Below are 16,422 nucleotides of genomic sequence, written 5' to 3'. Positions count from 1 at the left end.
TTTTAATGGTGTTTAAAATTATGATTGTACAATCTCTTGCTTCTGAGGTTACCATGGTAACCGTAACACTGCACATGGGAGAGCTCCATGTTTACCGTAATATTTCAAACGCTTATATCTCCTGAGCAAAGCCGTTTATTCAATGCACAGTGTAAACATGCATTCATTCTCGCATTACTGCATGCATTCATTCTCGCATTACTGCACGCATTCATTCTCGCATTACTGCACGCATTCATTCTCGCATTACTGCACGCATTCATTCTCGCATTACTGCACGCATTCATTCTCACATTACTGCGCGCATTCATTCTCACATTACTGCGCGCATTCATTCTCACATTACTGCGCGCATTCATTCTCACATTACTGCGCGCATTCATTCTCACATTACTGCGCGCATTCATTCTCACATTACTGCATGCATTCTCACATTACTGCATGCATTCTCACATTACTGCATGCATTCATTCTCACATTACTTCGCGCATTCATTCTCACATTACTGCGCGCATTCATTCTCACATTACTGCACGCATTCATTCTCACATTACTGCACGCATTCATTCTCACATTACTGCACGCATTCATTCTCACATTACTGCACGCATTCATTCTCACATTACTTCACGCATTCATTCTCACATTATTGCACGCATTCATTCTCACATTACTTCGCGCATTCATTCTCACATTACTGCGCGCATTCATTTTCACATTACTGCGCGCATTCATTCTCACATTACTGCGCGCATTCATTCTCACATTACTGCGCGCATTCATTCTCACATTACTGCGCGCATTCATTCTCACATTACTGCGCGCATTCATTCTCACATTACTGCGCGCATTCATTCTCACATTACTGCGCGCATTCATTCTCACATTACTGCGCGCATTCATTCTCACATTACTGCGCGCATTCATTCTCACATTACTGCGCGCATTCATTCTCACATTACTGCGCGCATTCATTCTCACATTACTGCGCGCATTCATTCTCACATTACTGCGCGCATTCATTCTCACATTACTGCGCGCATTCATTCTCACATTACTGCGCGCATTCATTCTCACATTACTGCACGCATGCATTCTCACATTACTGCATGCATTCTCACATTACTGCATGCATTCTCACATTACTGCACGCATTCATTCTCACATTACTGCACGCATTCATTCTCACATTACTGCACGCATTCATTCTCACATTACTGCACGCATTCTCACATTACTGCGCGCATTCATTCTCACATTACTGCATGCATTCTCACATTACTGCACGCATGCATTCTCACATTACTGCATGCATTCTCACATTACTGCATGCATTCATTCTCACATTACTGCATGCATTCATTCTCACATTACTGCGCGCATTCATTCTCACATTACTGCGCGCATTCATTCTCACATTACTGCGCGCATTCATTCTCACATTACTGCGCGCATTCATTCTCACATTACTGCGCGCATTCATTCTCACATTACTGCGCGCATTCATTCTCACATTACTGCGCGCATTCATTCTCACATTACTGCGCGCATTCATTCTCACATTACTGCGCGCATTCATTCTCACATTACTGCGCGCATTCATTCTCACATTACTGCGCGCATTCATTCTCACATTACTGCGCGCATTCATTCTCACATTACTGCGCGCATTCATTCTCACATTACTGCGCGCATTCATTCTCACATTACTGCGCGCATTCATTCTCACATTACTGCGCGCATTCATTCTCACATTACTGCGCGCATTCATTCTCACATTACTGCGCGCATTCATTCTCACATTACTGCGCGCATTCATTCTCACATTACTGCGCGCATTCATTCTCACATTACTGCACGCATGCATTCTCACATTACTGCATGCATTCTCACATTACTGCATGCATTCTCACATTACTGCATGCATTCATTCTCACATTACTGCACGCATTCATTCTCACATTACTGCACGCATTCATTCTCACATTACTGCACGCATTCATTCTCACATTACTGCACGCATTCTCACATTACTGCGCGCATTCATTCTCACATTACTGCATGCATTCTCACATTACTGCACGCATGCATTCTCACATTACTGCATGCATTCTCACATTACTGCATGCATTCATTCTCACATTACTGCATGCATTCATTCTCACATTACTGCATGCATTCATTCTCACATTACTGCATGCATTCATTCTCACATTACTGCATGCATTCATTCTCACATTACTGCATGCATTCATTCTCACATTACTGCATGCATTCATTCTCACATTACTGCATGCATTCATTCTCACATTACTGCATGCATTCATTCTCATTACTTCATGCATTCATTCTCACATTACTGCATGCATTCATTCTCACATTACTGCATGCATTCATTCTCACATTACTGCATGCATTCATTCAACACTGCTAATTTAGTAGCCATTTTCCCATCTGTCATTGCATTTTCCTAAGACAAAAGCCCTTACTGTACTGTATGTCCGAATAGAAAACGTTTATTTTCCAGGTTGACTGCACCCAACCGTACTGCTATAATGCTACCTCACATAACCAAATGTTAATGATACAATCATAGCAGTGCATTAAAGTAAGAGCATTCAGCTACCAAAGCCTAGCCCACAAAATGCTGCGGATGTTTGAGAACGTAAAACACATTTTATAGAAGTTTGAAAAGTGAAGCTAAACACAAAAGGAATATACACACTGATAGGAGTGGCTTAAAAAGTAGCTGTACTGTGCCAGCTTTTGCAAAATTTTTTACAAATCTAGTAAATTCTACCAAATATTTGACTCCTTTACCGTTAAAGAATTAAAAGTGGTCCTTGCTGGAACTAGGAGTCATTCACCCCCAGTGAAGGAGTTAACACAGCCGACAACTGGCATGGCACACTGTGTGTCCGCAAGCCGATAACCATAGAGACTTACAGGATTAGCCATGCAAAACTACTAGCATTTCAGCCAGGGAGGGGCATTGCGTCTGTGTCAGTGAACAAGTCTTTAAGTATCTTATGGCTGCATTACAGAACATGTGTTTATTCCAAACATACCGTTGGTGGTTTTTAAATGATCCGATTTGAAAACAATAGGACACTTCCGTATGGATGGCACAGCTCGTTAATGAACACAACTATGAGAACTATGGGAGAGTACATGTTCCAAGAACAACTAAATACAATGTGAGGAATGAGGAAACAAACTGTTTCCCTGGCCGACATTAGTTTCGCTTGCAAGTTCTATTTGCTGAGCCACGTATGTCATTTCTTACAATGTACTCTGTCCCTTTATTTTGTGAAACAAGGCGTGTAGCTTTGAACATGTCCAAGCTGACGCGTCAACGTGGAAGAAATCTTTACTTTGGCATGCTGGTACTACACACTGGCACTCTGCCCTACGCTTCATAACAAGTACATTTATCCTTTATTTTCACCGAGGCAAAGTCGTATTGCGAATGGTACAATATGGGCAGAATACATTAGATGAACTGTAAGCTGAAAATCAAACACAACAGTACCTATTTAGCAGGGACTATCTATATTGCCATTTTCTATACAAATATACATAAGAATTATTGCATGCAGCGCTTTTCTCCCAATGCTTCACAGTTACAGTATAGAGCGCGGTACGCAGCACATAGGAATTTTACAGACAGTTCTTGCCCAGACAAGCTTACAATCTATGATTTTGGTGCCTGAGGCACAGGGAGATAAAGTGACTTGCCCAAGGTCACAAGGAGCTGACACCTGGAATTAAGCCAGGTTCCCCCGATTCAAACGCAGTGTGATTGTTTAGAGTCAGTTTCTTTACTCACGAGCCTCTATATAAACAAAAAAAATATATACATACATATATAAATATATATCACCTCTACCTATTGTGCCTATTTTTGCCCATGGCGAGCTGTGTCCCAATGCCTGTTTCCTATTGGTTGAAGCTCAGAGGTAAATGATTTAACTTCCAATGCCAACGCGACATCACATAACGTTGTGACGTCAAATGATGCCGGAGAAAAGGGTATGGGGGGGGGGGGGGGGGGGGGAGAGCAGGCAGGGGGATGCAGACAAAAAAAGTTTGCACACCACCAGCATAAGCTACACAGTTCTTGTTTATTTATGAAAGATAGCAGCATAGTTAAAAATTGGTTAAAAGGTCCCACACATGAACAGTTAAAATAAACTGAAGGTGCTAAAGCCATCCCTAAAAACTGATCTAATTAGCATTTTCAGTGGATGAAATTGTATATGGCAACATGCCTGGTATTTTCCTTTTGTAATGAATTGCAACATTTTGGCACCACTAGCCAGTTAGGCTAATAGGATATTATCCTGCATAAAACGGGTATGTGTTTGAAGACAGCTTTATTTTTCATTGTATAAAATCCTTAGTAAGACCACACCTTGGATACGAAGTCCCATTTTTGGCCAATGTATTAGAATAAAGAGATTGTGGAACTGGAAAAAGTGCAGAGAAAAGAAACCACATTAATCAAGGGGATGGAAGGGATGACTTATGAGGAGAGGATATCCACATTAAGATTGCGTACATTGGAAAAGAGGCGTCTAAGAGGGGATATGATAACCATATACAAATATATTCAGGGTCAATGAAGGTATTTGCAAGATAACTTTCTCAGTGCCAAGGGCAGTACAAAGGAAACAGGGTCATCGCTTCAGATTGGAGGGAAGGAGATATCCCCAGCAGCAACGGAAAGAGTTCTTTATTGTAAGGGCAGGAACAATGCAGAGTTTGCTACCGAAGGAGACTGTGATGGCAGATACAGTGTATATCTTTGAGATAATGTTAGATATATTTTTAGAAAGGGGAGGTACACAGGGATATACAGAATAAATTATAAGCACAGCCTGTATGCCTCTATTCTGCATGCTGAAGGAATTCTGTCTCTACAGGGGACATTGCAGTCTGGCAGTCTGTTCAGTCAAGGGAGGGAACAGATGTTAATTATTGATCTGTTATCCATTGTCTTCAAGACAAACTGTTTCCTTTTGGAGGACCAATTTTTCATACACCATTGGACGGGGCCATGGGTTCTAATGTTGCACCCACACACGCCAACATCTACATGAAAGGTTTTGAACGTTCCCATGTTAATGCACATCCCATGTTGCGGAAATGTGGGCGTATCTGGGTGCGATACATACATTGTCTTTCTGATCTTGTTAGGCAACAGAGAAAGTCTGTTTCAGTTTGTAGAGGACCTTAATAGGGCTTGTCCCACTATAGGTTTAACTCTAGTCCACCATGCAACGACTATTAATTTCTTGTATACCACTATTAGTCTACATGAGGGCAGATTGCATTCGGACATATATACTGAAGAAACGGATAAAAAGAATCTCCTATACTATGACAGCAATCACCCACCGGGCACCATTAGAAGTCTGCCCTTCAGTCAATTTCTCCAGTGAGAATTATTAGCTCTCCTGAGCTGGTACCAAAGGGCCTAGACCTCGTTCATAAAAGTTTTACTGAGAGGGGCTTTCCAAAATTACGTTTGGATGAACAAAGTTGCATTGATTCCAAGAATGTCATTACTGAGAGAAGCGGAGGACACTGGGGCTAAAACAAGGAGGGAATATTCAGTACTCTATCTCAGTCTACAGTTCCCTCAGTGGAGGATTAGATCTTCCACAGGTCTTTGTTATCTCAGGATTACAATCTGGGGAATCTATTTAAAGCTCCACCTATTTTTTTTTTAGAAGAGGGGTAGCAATCTGAGAGACACCCTTGTTAAAGCAGATTTGGGTGGGAAAACATCCTCGCAAACATATCTCAGACCCTGTTGTGCCTGTGCACATTGCAATCGTGCGCAGGAGGGGCCCATGTTTACACAGCCACAGATGGGACAGAAGTATACTATTAGGAGCTATTTCTCCTGTTCATATAGATATGTTGTTTATTTTATTACATATTCCTGTGGGTTGGGTTATGTGGGCGAGACCACACAGAAGGTGAAGGAGAGGATTGGCCAACATAAGGTGGCTATAAGGAGGGGAACTTGGAGGCCCCGGTGGCCTGTCATTTTGTCTCCACGTGCCACCAGGCCAACCAGCTTAGATTTCAGGATATTGATGGGGCGGATAGACCTCGAAGAGGGGTAAGTAGCTTAAAACAACTGCCCCAAGAGGCCACTTGGATTAAAAGCCTTAATACCATGATTACCTCAAGTATGAATAAGGAATTAGACCTAAATTGCTTCTTTTAGGGTGGCTTGGTCTGCTCCTTACATCCCCTTCTTGCACTGTTTTTGATATTCTCCATGTTATGTCCAACAAAGGATGGATATGTGGTTCACGGTTGTCCCATTTTGTCTTTGATCGCCAATATTTTTTGTGATGTGAGAGTGTGTAAACAAAGAAGCTAGGGTATTTTGGGATGTCTTCTTGTCTAATCCTTGCATGTCTTCTACAGATTTTCCCGATGATCTTCCACCCCATACTGGCTGATACATATACATTGGATTACATTCCTACATACATGATACTGTCTGGGACCCTCTCCACCACCATTTTGGGTCTGTACTCACCTCTACCACCAACAGGAGCATTTAATGTTCTACTGCTGTCCCTATGTGTTTTTTTTTTTTCATGTCCCTAGACTATCAGAGACCATCATCTACAAAATGGGCTATAATATTGTCTGTTTCTGAATAAGACTATCATGAACACTTTGTATGCTTTCTGGGGGGTGTATTTATGCACACACTGTAGGATTCTAGTAGGATTTTTATCTATGGACACATTATTCGTTACTTGCCTTAAATATCTGTTTCACTCCTTTTATACATCTGGAGCCTGCTCCGAATGGCTTTTGAATCTGATGGACGCTTGATCATCACTATGACCACCGCCGATGCTGTTGCCTAGAGAGAACGCTCTCTGAATGTGTCCTCAATCCCACGGAGAACATTGGACCATGACAGCCACCGCAATCATCTGTTGATTTGTTGGCAAACAATGACGTCACCTACTCTGCCACTATATCTGACTGGTATTAAACAGCTCTCATTACAGCACGGGAGTTAAACCAGATGGACCTTCTGATTGGCATTCCACCGAATAACAGCGGTAGCAGCATTTTCTGAAATTGACTGATACGAGTCTATGGATTTCTTGTGTGGCGTCTTGCCGGATAACAGCTGCAGTGATCTCTAAAACAGGATTCCAAGAAGATCCTTACTAAAAGGTACTACGTCTAAAAATAAATAAATAAATACAAATTATTATTATTGTACAGACGTAGGAACGGGCCAGAAGAATGGGTAGGCACCCAGAAACGTTAATGCTGACCACCCCCCCCCCCCTTCGATATATCAGCGTATTTTTTTAACTCCTCTCCCCCCTCCCTCCTTTTTTTGGTTATATATTTTGGATTTTTGCTTTCATTACATTAGACACTTCCCCTTTTTGGGAATTACTTAAACTTATGTGGCGTCCATTTCTGTGTATCCACAGTGTTATTAAGTAAATATATACTTGACTACTTCGACATAGAGTTGTTATACTTGTTAGTGTGAGTGCGGAGAAGATCATTGTGTCTATAGGAAGGATGTTGATCCAGGGAGAAAGCTGATTGCCATTACTAGACTCAGGAAATGATATGTTCTTTTATGAGACATAATTGAGTAGCTGTTTTTTTTTCCCTCCCCTTCCTCAAATCTAGATCAATATTAATACAAATATAGGAGATGTATCTCAGTCGACTAAATGTAGTATGGGTTGAACCACATCTACTAGTTAACTGTGTTAGGTCTTTGAGGCCTACTTATTAATTTCTTTTCACCTTACTGAATATGCAATGTAAATATATTGATTATTAGTAGGCCCAGATTTTAACTGAGGCATTTTCATGTCTACGCTCTGACTTAAATGTCTTGTTTCCTCACAAACTCCGTAATGAGCATTCATTTGTATGCACAGTGAGGGAAGAAAATGTGTTGACACTCGCATGGCACATGGAAAAAGATGGATTTTATTTTGAAGTGTTTTTAGTGCAGAAATCGCCCCAAAGAAGAAGGTATTTATTTCTGGCCACAAATACAAGAAGAGAGACATTTTATCTGCACTTAACAGAAAGAAAACTACTCATTGTTGCCGTTATGTATACATCCACTTACAAAAAGGTTACAAAGTTAAAACAAATAGTTTATATCCTGCCATTATTCATTGTATTCAGCGACTGGTAAACACTTGGGCCAATCTTGGAAGTAAACAACCCTGTGAAGAAAAGTTCCACCTACGCTTGGTTTCTATATATTTAACACCCCCTCATCTTTTCCAGTAAAAATGGGGATTTCTCACCAATAGATAGATAAGAGCTGCTTTATTTCACATTGAGGTCGATTCATTCATTCAGTGCCAGAGAGGATAGCTGCTTTGGCAAGGTGGTTTTTGTTTTTTTTTACATGAGATTCAGGGCATTACTTAACTTTAGTCATCAGTTGCAAACTACAGCGCCTCTACCCACACACAGCGCAAGTATCTTATGCAATCATTCTGACATCACATTTTGAGAGCGCTGAAGAATGTGTGTGTGATGAAGGATGTTTATTTAACATTCAGTAATGTTTGCACAAGTGCTTTAAATGTGAAGCACATCTGATCATGAAAAAGGAATGTGATTAGGGTTAAATGAGTTGTTTAAAATCGGTGGCCAATATTTCAAATTCAATCGTTCAGAAAAAAAAATAAAAAAATTGATGGCCCTCTTAAAAATGGCCGCCATTCTGATTTTCCTAAAAACGGCCATAGCTCCTCGCTGCTTGGAGCGTGCGCACCCTACATACTTTTCAGTTTTTTTAAGTTCTGGCATTATTTATAACTCCTCCACCCAAATAAATAAAAACAAAAATATAAAGTTGGGGGGTAAGAATTGTGTTCACACTGATAATAATGCTAGGATCGCTGAATTTCCTCAGCAGTATGATACCCATGATAAATGTGGTATATACGTTGTATAGCGTTTTTCTTATTTATTGCAACTGCTATATTATTGCCAAGTGAGGAATCGTCCATTACTGAAGCACCCTATTCTTCAATTGCATTCCCTCTATCAGGGGTCTCCTCCCAGTAGTAAATGGCATTTTCTTACCCTTTAAATGCCTGCCTTGCTTTGTCACCAGAGGGCCCACAGTCCCTCCAGCACGTCATCATGTGACCGCTCCTCTTCTATTCCTCCGCTACCCAGATCGCGTTCAGCATGCGAGCAAATGGCATATGACGTTGCTACAGCATGGGGCACCTGAAGAACCAGATCACATCACTGTTGGTGGCCCTTGAGGACTGGAGTTGGCCAGGCCTACTCTAGCCATTAACTATGCTATAGTTAATTGGGAAAATCATACCTGCATTGAGCAAAGAAGCTCAAGTTGAACAGCCGGTTGCAGCAGTAGAGTTTTTGCACCCGAGGGCTGATGTAATGCTATGTCTGTCTAGGGACTGTGTAACTGGCCCTCTTTTCAGGTCACTGCAATTATTTACCTAGTATGTCATAAAGGACCTCACTGATGATGATACAATTATTCAGGTGTCAGGTGTATAAACTATAGTTGGACCCTGTCAGGTTTTGCAACACTGATGTTCACCCACATCGGTGGTATTCAAGAACGGTGGATGCCCTTCAAATATTACGGTGACTGTGGAATCCCTTAAAAAACGCAAGTCTATTTACCCCACAGCACTATAATTTATCTTTGCCCTTACTTATCAAACTATTTCCTCCCAGATTATTAGAACTCTGAGTGCTGAATAGGGTAAGAGTTAAGATAAGGGTTAGATTGCATATTAAGGTGGCAAATAAAGGTTAAGGTAAGTATTAGGGTGGCATATTAGGGAGAAGGTAAGGGTTAGGTTGCATATTAGGGGTAGTGGCATATGAAAGGTTAAGTAAGGTAACTGCTATCTTACATATTCGGGTTACAGTAGCACATAAGGGTGGCATTTGGGTTAGGGTAAGGGCTAGGTTAACAAGTATTTTAGGTGCTGGCAGTTAAATAAACTTGATTTACCAGGCATGCGCTAACCTCAAAAATGTACTGCGACTTTGTAAACACCCAGCCCAATTTTCCTATGTAAAAAATAAATTAAAAAATACATACTACTGCGGTTTTTTTTATTTATTTTTTTAAAATAAAACAGCTCTCTCTGTTTATATATAGTTTATTACCTTACAAACTAGAACAGCCAAATAAAATAATTCAAAATATGGCATAAATAAAAAAAATCTCTTCAAGAGTAAGAACACCCAACATTACCATATTTCTTGCAAGAACCCCCCTGTAACCTCTTCCAGGCGCCAAAGAGTTACCTAAAATACAGGCTGAAAAGCACTGAGCCAGACTCTGCCTGACAAGTTCACATTGCACTTTGCTTCTTCGATGCATACTGTAGCATGTTGCTGTTGCACATGGCGGGGAGGGGCGTTTCAGAGTTTCCAAATCTTTTCAAAAGTCAAGAGTTGTGACCAAAGTTCATGTGACAATTGCAACACTTATACCTCACTCTGAGCCGGGAGGGGGGGACACTTATACCTAACGACAAGTTCAGGGTGACTGCTCCGCAAGCGCAATTTCGGGTTCTTCGGTGGGAGTGTTCAAACTGAAAACTCCACCGCCGGCAAAGTGCCGGGTTGACGCTGCTACATTTTGCCGCTACAACGCTAAATGATATTTCGGGCTACAGTCGCGTCACGCGAGCTGGTTCAGTGAACCAACTCCGTGACACGTTCACCACGCCTCCAAACGCCGCGACCCAACCCCTGAAGCCAAGGCACAGATCGCCGGGCTGCAGGAGCACGCGGGGGAGGCGGGCACGGACGCAAGCGTCCGGACCATCTACCCTGAACTCGTCCTAACTGAGCCGGGAGGGGTTAACCCCATGGCCACCGCAGGGCTGTAACGCGTTGCCGTTCCTCAAAAACACATTTCACAGTATTTTTAACGAAACGTCTTTTAATCAGGGTTTATGTATATACAGAATATCCTCCTAAAAATAAAGTCGCTGAAAAGTTAAATTGTAAAATGTGTATGTGTATGTTTAATTAAGTTCGGCACAAGTAGTGCCTTTGTTAACTATTTTGCAAAGTGAGGAAGCGAGAAACATTAAAGCTGCTGCATGCTGTGACACGCAAAGCACATGAACCACATCAGGTGCAGAGGGAAAGGGCAAACACGAGACAGCGAGGCTGCAGTTACCAAGAAACCTCATTAAGCAAACTAGACATTTCTGCGGATTTTATATGGGCAGATTTTGCGCTAATAACTCCCCCCTCCCTCCGCTGCGAAAGGTAAGATTGCTGTCACCGGCCAGCAGCAAACTCACTGCAAACGTACCGCGCGCCGCAAACTCACTGCAAGTACAGCGCGCAGCAAACTCACTGCAAACGTAACGCGCGCCGCAAACTCACTGCAAGTACCGCGCGTAGCACACTCACTGCAAGTACAGCGCGCAGCACACTCACTGCAAGTACAGCGCGCAGCACACCCACTGCAAGTACTGCAAGTACTGCGCGCAGCACACTCACTGCAAGTACAGCGCGCAGCACACCCACTGCAAGTACTGCGCGCAGCACACCGACTGCAAGTACAGCGCGCAGCACGCTCACTGCCAGTACAGCGCGCAGCACGCTCACTGCCAGTACCGCGCGCAGCACGCTCACTGCAAGTACAGCGCGCAGCACGCTCACAGCAAGTACAGCGCGCAGCACGCTCACAGCAAGTATAGCGCGCAGCACGCTCACTGCCAGTACAGCGCGCAGCACGCTCACTGCCAGTACAGCGCGCAGCACGCTCACTGCCAGTACAGAGCGCAGCACGCTCACTGCCAGTACAGCGAGCAGCACGCTCACTGCCAGTACAGCGCGCAGCACGCTCACTGCCAGTACAGAGCGCAGCACGCTCACAGCCAGTACAGCGCGCAGCACGCTCACTGCCAGTACAGCGCGCAGCACGCTCACTGCCAGTACAGAGCGCAGCACGCTCACTGCAAGTACAGCGCACAGCACACTCACTGCAAGTACAGCGCACAGCACACTCACTGCAAGTACAGCGCACAGCACACTCACTGCAAGTACAGCGCACAGCACACTCACTGCAAGTACAGCGCACAGCACACTCACTGCAAGTACAGCGCACAGCACACTCACTGCAAGTACAGCGCACAGCACACTCACTGCAAGTACAGCGCACAGCCCACTCACTGCAAGTACAGCGTGCAGCCCACTCACTGCAAGTAGAGCGCGCAGCACACTCACTGCAAGTACAGCGCGCGGCACACTCACTGCCAGTACAGCGCGCAGCACACTCACTGCAAGTACAGCGCGCGTGCAGGCTGACTGGCAGCACAAAGTTCCCCGCAGCGAGCAGCCGGCCCCACTTATAACAACATAGCTTTAGAGAGGAAGCTGCCAGAGCCCGGCCACTGGCAACAAGTAACCTCCAGGTGCGGCGGCTGGAAACACTGCCCCCGCAGCCAGACAGAGACAGCAACAGGCGCGCACACTCACCGCAGCTCACTGCACCAGCCTCCAAGTGACCAGCCTCCAAGTGACCAGCCTCCAAGTGACCAGCCTCCAAGTGACCAAAGTGACCAGCCTCCAAGTGACCAAAGTGACCAGCCTCCAAGTGACCAGCCTCCAAGTGACCAGTCTCAAACTGACCAGCCTCTAACTGACCAGTCTCAAAGTGACCAGTCTCAAAGTGACCAGCCTCTAACTGACCAGCCTCTAACTGACCAGCCTCTAACTGACCAGTCTCAAAGTGAACTCCAGGCGCGTTTTGCGGGTCCCCTCGCTATCAGCACAGCAATGTTTCTCAGCCTCTCACTCCTGCGAGCAGGACCCCAGCGCGGGCTCACCTTCTATTCCCTGCAGTGTTCCCGTGCTGCTCCTTCCTCCCGTGCTGCTCCCAGCTCCCGTGCTGCTCCCTGCTCCCAGCTCCCGTGCTGCTCCCTGCTCCCGTGCTGTGCCTGTACAATCCTTCCTGCAGCGGCGGCGGAGGTTACTGGGAAAATGCAGCCGGCGGGGAGGGCAGAGTCCTGAGCTGTATTGAGGCAGCCAATCCCAGCGCAGGCCCGGGTCCCTATTCTCTGGGTGATTCTCCCGGCTGGCTGCCAGGGACGGGCGTGTCTCTCGGAGTGATGCCTGGCTGGGTGTGGTGCTGCTGCCGAGTTAATCTTCTTTAGCATTTCCTTTCCAAACCACACAATGAATTTGGTTGTAGTGAAACCGAGCCCCCCATGAATGCAATAAGTGGGTGGGGTGGGGTGGGGGTGCTGTACATACAGGGGAAAAAACAGCAACCAAAAAATCGCTCAATGACATATTACCATCACATCAACATGTTTCAGCAAAGTGAGAGCACTCGCCGTGCAACAGCTGCTTGTAAAGTACACAATGTGAAACATATGTCTGAGGGGGTAGTGTCATTCACCATGAGAGCACGTAACCCCATAACAGCTTTTCTACCAACAACCAAGCAATCATTAGATTTTTTTTTTTTTAAACTTTTTATTTTTAACATTTTCATAAATTATAAAAGGTGAATAATTTTTTAAGAAGTGATCTGCATTTTGTACCGACTGGAATAATCCAGCAGTTTCACCCTAAAAGTGACATATTGTGTCTCGTTACATAGCGCTTTACAATACATAACATATTATACTACATAACTGGAATATGCGTTTAAGACAAAACAATATGAAAAAGGAGCCCCTGCCCCGACGAGCTTACAATCTAAGTGGGAAGTGGCGAGAATTTACTATCTATATATAGTCTACTCAAGGTTGTGATTTTGTTTAAACAAGACATTCCAAAATAGTTATCAAATGTCAAAGTATTGCGCCTTAAAGTTTATTTTCAGCGTTCTTCCCAGCTAATCTCGCGTAGTTATTTATATAATATGGTTATTCAGGCACGCCTACTAAATTCCAGTTTCTCAACTTTCTCCAACTTGGCCAGATTTTAGGAATATCCAATTTACTATTAATCACATAGCTTGTTTATCCTCAAAACAGACCCTCCAACTTTGGCAACATGAAAATAGGTGCACTTGGCTATGTCAGTGTGTGATTGAGGATCTTCCAAGCAAGAAACACCTCATAAAAAGGCTCTGTTACACATGCAGAAGTTTACTACAGTATATGATAAACCAATATTAAAATATGTATTTTGGGATTTTTTGGTATATACTTTTTAGATACACACAATAGAAGCGGTGTTATATCGCTCATAACCAGCTAAATCGTCACCAGAAAAAAGTCACCAAGTCTTCCAGATTTAAGTTGCTAAAGTTCAGAGCTTCAACCACTGGCAGAAATAGGTACATAAAATACAGCTGAATTTAACAGCTGTGTGTACATGACACACACAAAAAACAGGTCGCCTCTCTGCTAAATAGGTACAGTTGGATAGTACACCAAAACTTAACATGGCTGGTGTTCCTTGTACAGAACCACTGCCTTAGATATTGCCCCATAGGTGGGTTTTCCAATTGACAATGCATGAAGTTCGCTCCAGGACTGAAAGTGTTAAAGAGACAGGGGCATTGTGGAAAGAGCATTTCTGGTCCAGTTGCCCAAAGGAACCCTCCAAAGTGATTTTGCCAGTGCCGTGTATAACGGATTTCTTCTGGGTGATTTATGCTTTTTTTTTTCTACCAGAATCTGACATATAATAAGTACTTTGCAAGTGTTTTTTAAAGTTATTATGAAAACACCGAGCTGAAACTCGGGCGGGGTTTGATTTCCCTTGTGTCTGATGTCGCTGTGTTCAGGAAGTGCTTGTACAGCCTGAGCCCACCTTTTTCTCCCCCCTCTTATCTTTATCGGCTCTCTGATAAGAAGGGGGTGGGCTAGGAGGAAAAGAAAACACTTTATTGACAAACACATCCCCATTCAGAGGTCCATTGGAAATGAAACCAATTTAGCATGGCTCGAATAATATCCCTAACATTAATTAATTAAGGTAAGAGAGTCACTAACCCACGGGGAACATGTGCTTATTAGGCTGTCAGACCGCGTGTGCACACAGCAAGGATGCTAACGTGGTCAATCCCCGTGGGAGCGTTCAAAGTAGCACCCCGCAATGTCATCACAGTAGATGTTTCTTCCCTCTGTAACATCCAACCCCGCTCCTAACAAAACCAGTACGTTGTATTTTCATGTTATATTATTTTACGTTAAAGCCCAAACTACTGAACATTTAAGACTACGGAGCAATCATTACACATGATAGTAAAGGTGTTACACGGCCGATTCTTTCACTATTCTATGTTCAATACATATTGCACATTTACAAAAGAATAGTCGTCCTAACATTATACAGATGAACACGAGAAAGCGCCTCAGAGAGATTCAGGGGGAATGAGTGACCGAGCCATAATGTTGCAATTAGATGAGGGAGCTTTCAAAATTTGATAAAGGGAAAGAAAAATATACACAATTAAGCTACAATCATAAATAGAGAGCCTGGGCCAGTGAGTCTTACTTACATAGCTTAACCCAAGGGTGAGTAACGTCAGCCCTCAAGGGCCACGAACCGGTCAGGTTTTCAGGATATCCGTGCTTCACTCGGTGGCTTAGTCTTCGCAGAAGCAGGGATATCCTGAAAACCTGACCTGTTGACCCTTGAGGACTGGAGTTGCTCTCCCGTGCGTTAACCCTTTGTCTCATGGCTACCATGCCAAGAGGTGTGGCACACCAAGGACCCCACGTTGTGGCCTTTTTACAAGTTACTTTTGCAAAGGGAGACCACGTTCGAACACAACAGGAGACTTCCTTTATGGTGTGTGACAACTGTGAGGTCACAATCATGTGAGCGCTCGAGGAGTGATCTTGCACGGCCGCTCCAGCACTCAAAGGGTTGATCCGCTCTGATCACATGTATTTTATTACTATTTTTTTACTTACAATCCCTCCAGAAGCCTAAATGAGTTTAACTTCTATGCTAGTGCCTTTGTGTGTTAAAATCATGATTTTCTAAAGTTCTAGCGTCTGAGATATCCGTGGTAATGTTTACACTGCGCTCTGATCTAGAACATGGAAGACGTTCTTCGCAGCCCCTTCAAGACGGATGCTGCAAATTACAGCTACAGTATATGCTCAACCCTACTCATGTAAGATGAGTGGGGAGCAAAATGCTGGTATTGCTGCTTCACTGGAGTAATATATTCTTTGTTTTGTTTGTTTGTTTCTGGGATGTATTTAAGTCATTTATTGTAGCTCATGTTTGTGAATATTTAATTGAAAAAAAAAACCTGAGAAGAAAATAAGTGGAAAAGACACTAGTAGAAGAGAGCAGACCTTTTACTGTGCAAAAGTCACGTTTTTAAAAAAACATTGAATTATACGGGTTCTATTTATTACTGTGTGAAGAATAAATCTGGCTCTGTAT

The 16,422-nt window shown here is 43.5% G+C and overlaps 1 protein-coding gene across 9 annotated transcripts in view; it reads right to left on the bottom strand.

Annotated features, from left to right (window-relative positions):
• SGMS1 (sphingomyelin synthase 1) overlaps positions 1-16,422 on the bottom strand; it is a 285,401-nt gene that overhangs the window by 61,955 nt on the left and 207,024 nt on the right. The window contains exons 1-3 of one of the 9 annotated variants that reach the window (XM_075612919.1): positions 12,888-13,110; positions 9,127-9,276; positions 6,793-6,971 (exon numbers count right to left, since the gene is read on the bottom strand). The exons of 4 other annotated variants lie outside the window; for them this stretch is intronic. The gene's annotated coding sequence lies outside the window, so the exon portion shown is untranslated. Of the gene's footprint in view, positions 1-6,792; positions 7,231-9,126; positions 9,277-12,887; positions 13,111-16,422 lie in introns of those variants that run through there. 4 more of the 9 variants (XM_075612913.1, XM_075612915.1, XM_075612920.1 and 1 more) reach the window with 4 other exon arrangements.

Source organism: Ascaphus truei, chromosome 8 (assembly GCF_040206685.1).
Source record: "Ascaphus truei isolate aAscTru1 chromosome 8, aAscTru1.hap1, whole genome shotgun sequence".
In the NCBI taxonomy this organism is placed as follows: Eukaryota; Metazoa; Chordata; class Amphibia; order Anura; family Ascaphidae; genus Ascaphus; species Ascaphus truei.
Note: the sequence above shows the minus strand (reverse complement) of the source record. Positions and strands in the feature narration are given on the sequence as shown.